Below are 13,219 nucleotides of genomic sequence, written 5' to 3'. Positions count from 1 at the left end.
ATGTTTTACTAAATTGTATGCTGCCTTATAAACTGCTCGCACTGACATTACAACATCTGACATTGATAGCTATCTAGAAAATGTTTCCATCCCCTCACTAATTCTCCCTCAAAGGACTACTTTGGACAGACCTATATCCCTTCTCGAAGTACAATCAGCAATCAGGTCCCTCAAACCTGGCAAGGCACCAGGCTTGGATGGGCTGTCCAGTAAATACTATAAAACCTTTTCCGAGGTCTTAGCTCCTATTTTGACTGACACATTTAATGCACTGCGGGACAGTGAGATGTTAGGACCTCACTCCAACACAGCCGGCATCTCAGTAATTGCTAAGCCTGGCAAGGACCCCACTTTATGTGGTCTTATCGTTCCATTTCTTTAATCAACCTCGATCTCAAATTATTAGCATGCATACTAGCGGAATGGCTTAATCACAATCTTCCGGGATTGGTACACCATGACCAGGCAGGATTTATACCTGGCAGGTCAGCCTCAGATAACATACGCCGGACTGTATATCTCCTCTGGTGGGTCAAGCGGGAAAATATCCCCAGCGTACTCCTGACAGTTGACGCAGAAAAAGCATTCGACATGGTGCACTGGCCATTCTTGTTTCACACTCTTGTCAAAATGGGCTTTGGGGATCATTTTGTGTACTGGATACAACAACTATACCGTCAGCCTACTCATAAGTGAAGGTCAATGGTGGATATGGCTCTAGCTTTTCTATAGCATGAGGTACGCGCCAAGGCTGCCCCTTATCCCCCTTGCTTTTTGCCCTTTTCCTGGAACCCTTCACCTCTGCAATCCAAAGGAACGATCATGTTCATGGCATACACCTTGGACCGCAACATTACAAAATGACTCTTTTTGCAGATGATATCCTCTTCACACTTCCTCATCCACAAACCTCGCTTCCAGCAACCTTGGATGCGATTCAACGATTTAGTTCTGTCTCATGTTTCAAGATAAACCTTGACAAATCCAAAATTCTCAATGTCAATGTGCCTGACCAGGAGGCTCACTCACTACAACTCTCACTCCTGTTTCGATGGACGGCCAAACCTATTAAATATTTGGGTATATATCTTAATGCGGATGTTGCCAAGTTGCATCAACTGAACTATTTACCACTGCTCAAGATCATTGATGATGATTTACTCCGCTGATATCAGGACTCCCATTCATGGCTAGGTCGCATAGCCATTATTAAAATGAATATTCTTCCCCGACTGTTATATCTGTTCATAACACTACCCATTTTCCTCTCCACTAGCTTCTTGTAGTCAACACAATGGAAATTATTCGCTTTTATCTGGAGGAAAAGACCACCCAGGATTGCTCGATCAGTTTTATACCGCTCCAGAGACCACGTGGGAGATGGGCGTCCCAAATTTGGAATGGTATTACGCTGCTGCCCAACTGAAGGCGATACTACACATCCAAAACTGCAGAGAACACCCAGCCCCCTGGCAGTCGATTGAACAACACTTCCTAGGGGAGATGCCCATCACAGCGCTCTTCTGGCAACCTCGTCATACCTGGTGACCAATTTTTAATCTTCCACCTACGCTCCAAACTACTCTACGGATTTGGTCTCATTGGAAGTTGAAATTGGTGGGACCTACTCTTTGTCACCAATCCTCTATTCTGTTCCATAATCTCCAATTCCTGGCGGGCCTCCCCAGGCGGGCTTTCCAATCATGGAAGGCTCAGAACCTTATAAAAATCAGCTCATGGTTAACCCAGGGAAGAATTTTACCTTTTTCTGATATTGTAAGGGAGAACGAACCTTCCCCATCTTCTTTTCTTGAATACGCACAAGAAGCCCACTTCCTCAGACCTTTGTTTTCGTCCTCTCAAATAGCCATCACCAAATCTTTATTTGAAACATATTGTATGCAGAGACAGGTTGTCAAAGGTGCAATCTCCAAACTTTATAAACTTATACAGGGCCCCCAATCTACCAAGCTAGAATCTTCACTCTCCTGGGAAAAGGAACTTAATTTACAATGGGGGACGGAAGACTGGGAAGAATTATTTGTAATAGCGCGGAAAAATTCCATTTCAGCTCATCTACAGGAACAATGTCTAAAAATCCTTCATCGGTGGCACTACGTACCCACCTGCATGCACCAAATGTATTCTCATTTACCGAATACCTGTTGGCGCCTTTGTGGACAAGAGGGCACATATATACATATCTGGTGGAATTGTCCAGTAGTCACCCCCTATTGGTCACAAATAGAGGCATGGACTGCCCAAATTGTAGGGCGGACGATCACTGTATCCCCAACTAACGTACTCCTAGGGGTGCCCATAGAGCGCTTATTGACACCCACTCAGCATCTCTGTCAGCAAATCTATACTTTAGCTCGAGTGGCAATGGCCTGTCACTGGCGGTATCCCCATCTTCCAAAACAGGAGACCCTTATACAACATCTAAATCGCCTACAAGTTTTGGAGTATCTCACCGCCACACGCCATAAACGAATGAATACTTTCCAAGAGTCTGGGCTCCTTTCAACTCTTGCTATCAAACTTATGCCCCTTCAATTGATTCTGACTAGTCACCTTGACATTCATGTTTACTCATGTTTTTGTTTGTTATTTCTAAGCCACCAATTCATTTTATATGAGATACCTTACTCTAACTATGGTGGCGCCATGCCTTTTGTACTAATACAATGAGTCTTGTACCCCTGCGGTTTAGCCATGTCGCTCTTTATTACCATAATGGAGAATTATAGTAACATTTGATGTTATTGTTCTTGTTGTTATTTTATTGTTCTTGTTGTTATTTTATTATTATATTACGTGTTTGGGGGAGGGGGGATGGATTGCATCTTGTATTCAACTCAAAATGTTTGAAAACTGTATAGCAAAATCACTTGTTGTAAATTGTTTCCTGGATTAAACTTTTGCCAATAAAAGCTTTAAATATAACCCCTCCCCCCTCAAAAAAAACAACCTTCCTAAGAGCATTTGTTAATGACCAGCAGGAGAATTGGGCATCCATCCTTCCATGGGCAGAATTTTCCCATAATTTCCATAACAATGATGCCACAGGGTCTTCTCCATTCCTAGTCATCTATGGAAGACAGACTCTCCCTCCGCTGCCACTTCTCTTGTCCATCTCTTCTCCTGCAGCCCAAATGACTGCCCAGGAACTCCAACTGTGGACTTGAACTGAGAGGTTGATCCAGAAGGCCACTCAGAGGGCCAAGAAAACCGCTAAGCACCAGATATATACGAAACAGAGTACCCTTCATGAGACTTGTTCCCCAATATATTGGACCTTTCACTGTTATCCGGCAGATAGGGCCAGTGACTTACCAACTACACCTGCCCACATCTTTAAAAATCCATGACACATTCCACGTTTCCCTCCTAAAGCTGCTAGTTTATCATGGCTCTCCTGGAAAACCCTAGAACCCCAGGAAGTATCCTCTGAAGAAGACCAGGTATATCAAGTAAAAGAAATACTGGACATCAGACGCCGTAATAAGAAATGGGAATACTTGATAACCTGGGAGGGATATGCTCCTGAAGAAAATACTTGGAAACCTGCTTCAACATATTGGACAAGAATCTTCTTAAATGGTTCTGTGCCTCCCATCCCAAGAAACCTAAACTGTTAGGAAGGGGGCTTAGAGGAGGGGGTACTGTTACATTCTCCGGCCACAGCAGCCCGCGGCCAGCCGCAGTCACCCAATGCAGCCCCAGTCTGACCCCATCCTCTTCTGCTGTGGCAGGGAGCCACCACCAATGCAGAACTTCCCTGCGGCTCAGGGCTACCGCTCAGCTCACAGACGTTCGACCCTGCCGGTGGCCTTTTAGGCACGTGCGCGCCTCCTCACTTTTCTTAAAGGAACCGCGGCGGGAAAAGTTCCCGCGGTTCCCCTGATGACATCAGCAGTTCTTCTTGTTTAAGGCTGTCCCTGCCTGTTATGCCTTGCCTCAGCAACAGGTCATTATTCTTGTGAGATCCTTGTTCTCTGTCACCATCTTTTATGGATCTCCTCCCTGGTTCTGGTTTGGATTGTCTGTTTGTCATTGGATTGCTACCTGCCCTGACGCTTAGACTGTATACAGACTCTGTTGGATTGCTGCCTGCCCCGACTCTTGGAACTGATACGGACTCTGATGGACTTACGCCTGCCCTGACCTCTGGCTCGTCTTTGACTCTATCGGCTAGCTGCCTCGAGGAATTGTTCTTCTCTGGTGACCTGTTCCTAGCCCAGCCAGCCCCTGCATCCCAGAGTGCCACCCGAGAGAAATGAGGGCTGGTATTGGAGAAGATCCTATTGGCTCTCTGCATCCACCAGCTCTGCCTACTGACGACGAGACCTACAGGGTTTCTCCCTGCAGGTAGGTAACATCCTCGTCTTTGACTCAGGTTCCACTTTGTAACAGGGGAGTTGTGGCTGTAGAACTAGGAGGGTTTGGGTGAACTGATGGAGGAATCTGAAAACTGGTAATATCAATTAGATGCGCAAGCTTTTGGGTTTTTTTTTAACCAAGAAAAATGGCAAACACGCAACGTATCTAAAATCCTCCATGAAGTTTACATTAGGACTACTAAAGAAACTAGTAAATTTAATAATGTTGAAAGTTACTTCACGTGGCTATGACAACAATAATTATAACAGTAATAAATAATGTCAATCTAGTAATCCCACACACCAGTTTAATAATTTGTCATTTACTTTTTTTTTTTTTTTAAAGAAACAGGCTGAAAAAAAGTGATCTAGTATCACCATCATAAACCTTGCCTACCATTTGGTTCTCTCTCCTGGGGATGGATGATAGTAGTGACGGGATATATATATCTATACGGATAAATCAAGCAAGTTGTATATTTTTTCAGATGTAAAATATATTTGCTTGTGTTTATAAAATAGGAAAAGTGTGTGCATTCAGTACATTCAAATGCGCTTTTTAAATGAATTGCATATATTTGTGCGCAAGTATATATACGCTTGTGTGTTGGGGGGATGGATATACATGTATTTTATAATCTGCAAATATGTGATATGCGCAGGTCATAAAATACTGTAGTAGTTCTCTGCACGGCCATGTACATGCATATACATATGTGGCTCTACAGAGTTGTTTGAAAGTTATCCACCATGAGTGAACTGGGGAAAATTGGAGATTTCATGGGGTGGAGAGGGAGTGAAGTAGGGAGAGTGATGGATTTGTTTGGGTAGAGGAGGAGTAAGTTGGAGTAAGTGAGGGTTTTGTGGAGTATGGGGAAGCTGTGTTTTGTTTGAAAAAGGAGTTCATGGGGATAAGAGAGGGGTTTGTAGAAGGGAGGGAGTGACCTGGGATGAAGGAGGGTTTGTGAGAGGGAATGACCTGGGGTGAGTGAGGGGTTTGTGAGAGGGGAGGAGTGATTGAACTGAACAGGAATCATGAGATGGGAGATGACATGAGAAATAGGTTGAACTTGACTATATACAGCTGGAAACAAGCTGAATTAAAAAAAAAAAAAAAGTACAAAATCCAACATTTTTGCTGTTGTGATTAGGAAATGCAAGAAATTCACCTGCAGAGTATGTAAACATTAATTTACATTTAGAGGCTAAAAAAAGAATGGACTACTGAGAAAAATGCTCCACTTAGAGCAAAAAAGGTGAATATATTTGATCTTTGCCATTTAACTAAGCACTTAAAAGCTTCAGACTAGGAAAAATGCCAGTGAAGATATAGTTAAGTTCTAAAAAGAAAGGAACTAGGAAAAAGTGAAATCCACATGTTGCCATATGGATGTTACAGTTGTACATCAGAAGAACCACTGAACATTTTTTATTCACTTCCATCAAATATATTCCATGATCTACAGAGAAAATATCAGAAATCTTTTAGTGCTTAAAATCTTAACATTCCATTGACCATTTATTATCTCCTAAAACAGAATTATGTGTATAAAGACAGCCAACTAATCTGGTAGCTGCAAAGTGGCTGTAGTATGCATGACAGTAAAATCCTCATTAAAAATTAAGGAAATATAAAAAATGTTACATAAAATTCCCATCTGAGCTGATTAGAAAAATCTCTCAATATTTAAAAAGTTACCAGCATGCTTTTAACTTTAATGATGGTAAAGCAAGCGTTATCAAATTCCCATACATCTTTTATATTTTGTAATCACATTTTCATACATGAGTAACTTTTTTAATGGGCGTGTAGTATGTAGAATCTTGCTGCAACAAACTTGGCAGAAAATTCTATTTTGTCTTGCAATGTTTAAGACATTAATTAGGGACTAATTTTTTGGGGAAAATTATTTTCATGCTTTAATCAATTCATGGAGAATGCTTACATTGGTACATTTTTCAACTAATGCAATTTCAATCTGTAAAATGCTATGGCACATGACTATGCATTCACTTTATCATATCACACTTCATAGGGACTTGTTCTGAGGTACTCTACTAATGACCTTTCTCCATTTGGAAACTGACCATTTAGTCCAACCCTCTGTTATCTTCTCTATTAACCAGTAACCAGTCCACAATAGGAAACTGCCTTCTATCTCAATTTTTTTGAGGAGTCTCTTATGGGGGACTTTTTGTGATATCTTCTGAAAATTTAATTATACTATGTCAGTTAGCTGTCTTCTTTCTACATGCTTATTTACACCTTCAAAAAATCTTAAAGATTAGTAAGGCAAGGATTCTTTTTGCTAAAACAGAATTGATTCCCCATTATATCTTTCAGTATGGCCAGTGATTTTGTTTTTAAGAATAGCTTCCACCATTTTACCCCGCACCAATTTTTACCCCTCACTGGACTATAGTTTCCTGAATCTCCCCAGGAACCCATTTCAAAAACATGTGTCACAGCCACCTTATAGTCTTTAGGTATTGTGTCTGTTTTAATTGATAGATTATGGATTACTAGTAACAAGTTTGCAATTTCATATTTGAGCTCTTTTAGGATTTTAGGGTGAATGCCATCTGGTCCTAGTGATTTGTTACTTTTTAGTTTGTCAGTTTGATCTATTACATCCTCTATTATCACAGAATAGTTCAGGTACGGGTATGTTTCCAGCATCCTCCTCAGTTAAAACTGGACAGCAGCTATTGAAAAGTCAAGCAGTTGCTGCTATAATAGATACTGTGACTTCACTTTTTACTGTCCATTCCAGTAGACCGTGTCATGCTCACAGGTTGGTGGTAGATGTGCACTAATGGCATTTAGGTGATGTAAAGGCATGTCATTACACGCATACTTCAAAATCTAAAACTCTCCCTCAGACGGAATGAAAGCAAATGGTGCAAAACTCCTTCAGCGTCCACCCTCTCTGCCTACAAACTTGCCCTCCACCACTACAAAAGCTCCATGTTAAAAACTAAAAGAGACTTCTATGCTTTAAGATCCATCACATGATTTTTGACGCTAAAGCCCTGTTCGCCTACGTCTCCAACTTAACTCAAATCCAAGTACCGGACATTCCGCTTAACAAAGCCCAAGAAAAAGCAGAGGAACTTGCCCTCCTCTTCAACAACAAAATCACTAACCTTCTAACAAAGATGACGCCCAATACCTCTTCACCTTACAAGTACACCCTAACAAAAACATCTCTCTCAACTCGTTCGACCCTATCACAACCTCAGATTTTAAGAGTATTGAAAAAAATGAAACCCTCGTCTCACCCTTTAGACCATATCCTCTCCAAACTACTTCTTCTTATTCCAGACACCATCTCCAAAGCCCTGGCAGACATCAACTGCTCCTTCTCCCAAGGAATCTACCCAGACGACCTTAAAATGGCTTCCATCAAACTGCTCCTGAAAAAACCAAATTTAGATCCAGATGACCCCATCAACTTTCGCCCAATCTCCAACCTCCCTTTCATTGCCAAGGTCATGGAAAAACTAGTTAACACTCAATTATCAGACTACCTTGAGGATCACAAAATTCTTTTCCCCTCACAATATGGCTTCAGGAAATCATTAAGCACCGAATCACTTCTTATTTCCTTGACAGATTACCTCATCTTGGGCCTTGACAAAGGCCAGGCCTATCTATTGATCCTCTTGGACCTCTCGGCAGCCTTTGATACTGTTAACCATACTATGCTCCTGAACCAACTACTGAACATCGGCATAACAGGCACCGTACTGGCCTGGTTCAACACATTCTTGAAAAACAGAGGCTTCAAGGTCAAAATACACAACAAAGAATCTAAACGCTACCCTTCATCTCTAGGAGTCCCTCAAGGCTCATCCCTCTCACCTACTCTCTTTAACATCTACCTCCTCCCTCTCTGCCAGTTATTAACCAACTTGAACCTAAAATACTATCTGTACGCCGACGATGTCCAGATTGTGATACCCATCAAAGAATCTATCAAAAAAACCCTAGATGTATGGGAATCATGCCTTCAAGAAATCAACTCCCTCCTCTCCAGTCTGAATTTAATCCTAAATTCCTCAAAAACGGAACTTCTTCTCATATCCACTGAGAACAGCTACACCCCCACAAATCCTTCAGCAAACTTACAAACAGCCCAAGTGAGAGATCTGGGAGCGATCATCGACAATCGGCTAAACCTAAAAGCTTTTATAAACCAAACCACCAAGGACTGCTTTCATAAACTGCATGTCCTAAAAAGAATAAAACCATTGTTCCACAACCATGACTACAGGACAATCTTACAAGCAATAATCTTCTCCAAGTTAGACTATTGCAACTCCTTATTATTAGGTATCCCATCATCACATACTAAACCTCTTCAGATGGTTCAAAATACGGTAGCCAGAATTTTGACAAATTCACGGAGAAGAGATCACATCTCCCCAATCCTCAAAGACTTGCACTGGCTGCCCATTCATTATAGAATACTATATAAGTCCATCACCACAATATACAAAGCTATCCAACAAATCGCTCCGCTCAACCTACAAATCCCTTTCAAAAAACATACATCCTCTAGACCCATAAGAGAGCACTATAAAGATTCTCTTCAGGTACCTCATTCCAAAACCTCCCTTCACATAACTCTGAGACAGGGCATTCTCCACAGCAGGACCCCCTCTTTGGAACTCCATCCCAACGGAGCTAAGGCAGGAACCTTGCCTCCCAACATTCAGGAAAAGACTCAAAACGTGGCTATTCAAAAAAGCCTTCCCAGACTCGGATTAAACTCATTACTCACCTCACCTACAACCAACTTCCAAGCACTACCAGTATGCAGAAAACCATTACTTCTGATCACTACCCTTATGTAAAAAACTGCAATTATTTCAAATGAACAAGTCATTGTAAATCACATAATTCTTTGTAATGTACCCAGTCATACTTCGGTTAATATACTATGTTAAAGTTCCTATCATTTTTCCTCTTGCTCCCAGTTGTACTCCTCCCTGTTTTATTGTAACTGTAACTAATTTATGTTTAGCACCTATTATTTATTTCGTTCACTGTTACTTTTATCACTCCACTGTTTATTGTAAACCGGCATGATGTGATATTCTCACGAATGCCGGTATAGAAAAAACTAAAATAAATAAATACTGTGAGATTTAAATGACATCTCCCATGTCCTTTGCACGTCTCCTTAGTGCCCAGCCAGATAAGTCTCCATAACTGTATGCCAGTTACCAAATTAAAATAAAAAAGGGTGGCCAGATCTTTATGGTAAAGTGGCATGAAAATTGTGCTATTTAACTGCTGGCCATATTCATGACAGAGTGCAAATGATGCAGATGCTTGCAATAGTGGGCACTGTTGATGAAAAGATAGCAAAACAGCAGATGGAAACTTGGAACTAAAAGATCAATGAAATTCTTAATTGCTTTCAGGTATACACAGGGAGATTACAAAAAGTAAATCTGTTCTCCCATTAAGATGATGCATTGACATTATAATATAGTTCTCCAGATGCCATGATTTAGTTAGTGCTGGGGAGTGGGTATGTCAATTAGATCAAAGAAGGAAAGATATTTACCATTTATTTAAAATGCAGAATATTTTAATTACTGTTCTGCAGCTAGAATTAGCATGTACTCACCAATGGGAGCAACCTGTTGCATTTGTAATGTGATTGTTTAAAAAAAATAGGATCTAAAAACATTTATACTGGCATTCTAATTTTTTCAAATTGATTTTAGTTTTGTATTCACAAGTGTATGTTTTGCCAGCAGATATTATCAAATGATTGCCTTCGCATTAGATGTACTTGCCATCAGTGAAAAGCAGATGAAGCTGCTGCACTGGGTTTGTTTTTTTTTTAATATAAAGAAAAGTTTCCTAACACCATGAATTCTGCTTCTAAACCTCCTCCCCTTCCCCCCCTTTGGTATTTAGTCTTAAAATACTCTGTTGATAATATTTTATAACTATAGACTTTTGTATTGTAAGAGGGGATGTTAATGTTCCCTGTAAGCTATTGTATGCGTGTGTGCACACAGATGTGAAACAGGCCCACACAGGCAAAACAAGAAAAGGAAAATAGAATGTTTAGAAGAACACTGCAGTTGAAGTTAGTTGGGCCTCTAGGTGACTAGGGGTAAAAGGGGAGGAAATAACAGAAAAACCATATGATTTCTTTACTGAGGAGGATGTCTGGATCATACCCACTCTGGAAACATTTTTTGATGGTGATGACACTGAGCGACTAGATAGAATCACTGTAAAACTAGAGGACATATTAATTCAGATTGACAGACTAAAGATTAATAAAATCACTGGAAGTGGATGGTATTCACTCCAGAATTCTGAAGGAACTAAAAATGAAATTGCAGACCTGTTTCTGATGTCATTCATTTATTTATTTTTATTTATTTAAAAGGACTTGTAGCCCAGCCCTCTAAAGTTTGGGGCGGGTTATAATAAATAACATATATAATAAAAACAAAATAAATACATATATAAACAAACAACCTGTCATTTGAAACGGCCATGATACCAGAAGACTGTAGGGTGGCCAATGTGATGCCAATTTTTAAAATGAGGTCCAGGAGTGATGTGGGAAATTATAGACTGGTGAACATGACACTAGTGCCAGGCAAAATGATCGAAGCTATTCTTAAAAACAACATTACTGACCACATAAAAAGACATGGTTTAATGGTGGGAGAGTCAACTTGGGTTTTGCAAAGTCTTACCTTACCAATTTACCAGATTTATTTGAGGGTGTAAAGAAACATCCAGGTGGTGAACTGGTTGATATAGTGTATCTGGATTTTCTGAAGATATTTGACAAAGTCCTTTAGGTGACAGGAAATTGGGAGGTCATGAGATCAGAAGCAGTGTCCTATTGTGGATTGATAACTGGATAAAAGGCAGGAAACAGTGGTAGGACTAAATGGAGAAAGGTCATTAATCGAATACCCTAGGGGTTTGTATTGGGATGTGTACATTTTAGCATATTCATAAGTGGTCTGGAGAAAGGAACGACGAATGAGGTGACCAGATTTGCATATGACACAATTCTTTCAAGTCATTAAGTAGCAGCATGTTGTGAAGAACTGCAGAAAGACCTTGTGAAACTAGACTTGGCAGATGCAATTTAATGTATACAAGGGCAAAGTAATGCATGTAGGGAAACATAATCCCAATTACATGTACAGAGTAGTGGGTTCCGTGTTAATTGTCATCACCCAGGAAAAGGACCTTTTCTATCCCCTTTATTATCAGTTTTCTTGCCCTTCTCTGTACCTTTCCATCTTTCCAAATAATTCCTAACATTTTATTTCCTTTTTGACAGCCACCGCACACTCAGCTGAAAATTTCATGGTTCTGTGCACAAACTAGAATGTTAGGAATTATTTGAAAAGGAATAGAGACAAAAAATGAGAATATAATGCATTTGTGTAGATCCATGCTGTGACCGCATCTTGAGTACTGTGTGCAGTTGTGGTCGGCCCATCTCAAAAAAAAGATATGGCAGACATGGAAAAGGTACAGAGAATGGCAAGAAAAATGATGATAAAGGGATGGAAATGTTCCCTTATGGAAAAGAGACTGAGAGGGGTTGTGATTAATATTTATAAAATCATGAGCAGGATGGAATAGGTAAATATGGAATCATTATTTATCCTTTCAAATACTAGGACTAGGGGATACTCCATGAAAATAGCAATTGCAGGCAGATTTAAAACAAATTGTAGGAAGTATTTTTTTCACTTAGCGCACAATGAAGCTATGAAATCTGTTGCTGGAGGATGTGGTTAAGGCAACTAACATACGGGCCGATACAGTAAAAGTCACGGGAGAGCGGGCGAACGCCCAGGTCACTCTCCTGTGTGCGCGATTCACTAAATTAATTTATTTAAATTAGGGCCCGAGGCAAAAAGAGGCGCTCGGGACACTATCGCGTCCCGAGCGCCTCTTTCTGGACAGGAGCGGTGGCTGTCAGCGGGTTTGACAGCCGACGCTCAATTTTGCCGGCGTCTGTTCTCGAGCCCGCTGACAGCCACGGGTTTGGAAACTGGACGCCAGCAAAATTGAGCGTCCGGTTTTCAACCCGTGGGCCCATTTCAAATTTTTTTTTTTAATTTTTAACTGTTTAACTTTGGGGACCTCTGACTTAATATCGCCATGATATTAAGTCGGAGGGTGCACAGAAAAGCAGTTTTTACTGCTTTTCTGTGTACTTCCCTGGCGCTGGCAGAAATTAACGCCTACCTTTGGGTAGGCGCTAATTTCTTAAAGTAAAATGTGCGGCTTGGTTGCACATTTTACTTACTGTATCACGCGGGAATACCTAATAGGGCCATCAACATGCATTTGAATGTTGCGGGCGCTATTAGGTTCGGAGGGGTTGGACGCGTGTTTTCGATGCGCTATTACCCCTTACTGAATAAGGGGTAAAGCTAGCGTGTCGAAAACGCGCGTCCAATCGCGGGTTAACAGTGTGCTCCGCCGGAGTGCACTGTACTGTATCGGCCTGACTGTGAGGTTCAAAAGAAGATTGGACAAGTTCCTGAAGGAAAAGTTCATAAATAGTTATTAGCCAAGTAGATTTGGGAAAGGCAGCACTTATCCCTGGGAGTGAGATACAAATAGATCAACTATTAGGGATCTGACTGGTTCTTATAACCCGGGCTGCCTACTGTTGGAGACAGAATGTGGGACTCGATGGAACTTGATCTGACACAGCATGGCACTTTGTATGTTCTTATGTTAAATTTGTAAATTATGCTGCATATGAGAACTTTATTGCGCATATAGCCCCACAAAAAAATAGAGGAAACATTGGCGT

The 13,219-nt window shown here is 40.8% G+C and overlaps 1 protein-coding gene across 2 annotated transcripts in view; it reads left to right on the top strand.

The window, feature by feature from the left end:
* Nucleotides 1-13,219, top strand: part of PSD3 (pleckstrin and Sec7 domain containing 3) — a 1,257,010-nt gene that overhangs the window by 630,479 nt on the left and 613,312 nt on the right. The window lies entirely within an intron of this gene.

This window comes from Rhinatrema bivittatum, chromosome 1 (assembly GCF_901001135.1).
Source record: "Rhinatrema bivittatum chromosome 1, aRhiBiv1.1, whole genome shotgun sequence".
NCBI lineage: Eukaryota > Metazoa > Chordata > Amphibia > Gymnophiona > Rhinatrematidae > Rhinatrema > Rhinatrema bivittatum.
Note: the sequence above shows the minus strand (reverse complement) of the source record. Positions and strands in the feature narration are given on the sequence as shown.